Raw genomic sequence first — 662 nt, 5'->3', positions numbered from 1 at the left:
TCGCATCCATCGAGTCAGTGATGCCATCCAGCCATCTCATCCTCTGTCGTCCCCTTCTCCTCCTGTCCCCAATCCCTCCCAGCATCAGAGTCTTTTCCAATGACTCAACTCTTCGCATGAGGTGGCCAAAGTACTGGAATTTCAGCTTTAGCATCAGTCCTTCCAAGGAAATCCCTGGGCTGATCTCCTTCAGAATGGATTGGTTGGATCTCCTTGCAGTCCAAGGGACTCTCAAGAGTCTTCTCCAACACCACAGTTCAAAAGCATCAATTCTTTGGCGCTCAGCCTTCTTCACAGTCCAACTCTCACACCCATACATGACAACTGGAAAAACCATAGCCTTGACTAGACGGACCTTTGTTGGCAAAGTAATGTCTCTGCTTTTGAATATGTTGTCTAGGTTGGTCATAACTTTTCTTCCAAGGAGTAAGCATTTTTTAATTTTGTGGCTGCAGTCACCATCTGCAGTGATTTTGGAGCCCCAAAAAATAAAGTCTGACACTGTTTCCACTGTTTCCCCATCTATTTCCCATGAAGTGATGGGACCAGATGCCATGATCTTCATTTTCTGAATGTTGAGCTTTAAGCCAACCTTTTCACTCTCCACCTTCACTTTCATCAAGAGGCTTTTGAGTTCCTCTTCACTTTCTGCCATAAGGGTG

Source organism: Bison bison, unplaced genomic scaffold, assembly GCF_000754665.1.
Source record: "Bison bison bison isolate TAMUID 2011002044 unplaced genomic scaffold, Bison_UMD1.0 scf7180017864485, whole genome shotgun sequence".
NCBI classification, from domain to species: domain Eukaryota; kingdom Metazoa; phylum Chordata; class Mammalia; order Artiodactyla; family Bovidae; genus Bison; species Bison bison.
The sequence above is the reverse complement of the archived record's forward strand: the minus strand, read 5'-3'. Positions refer to the sequence as shown.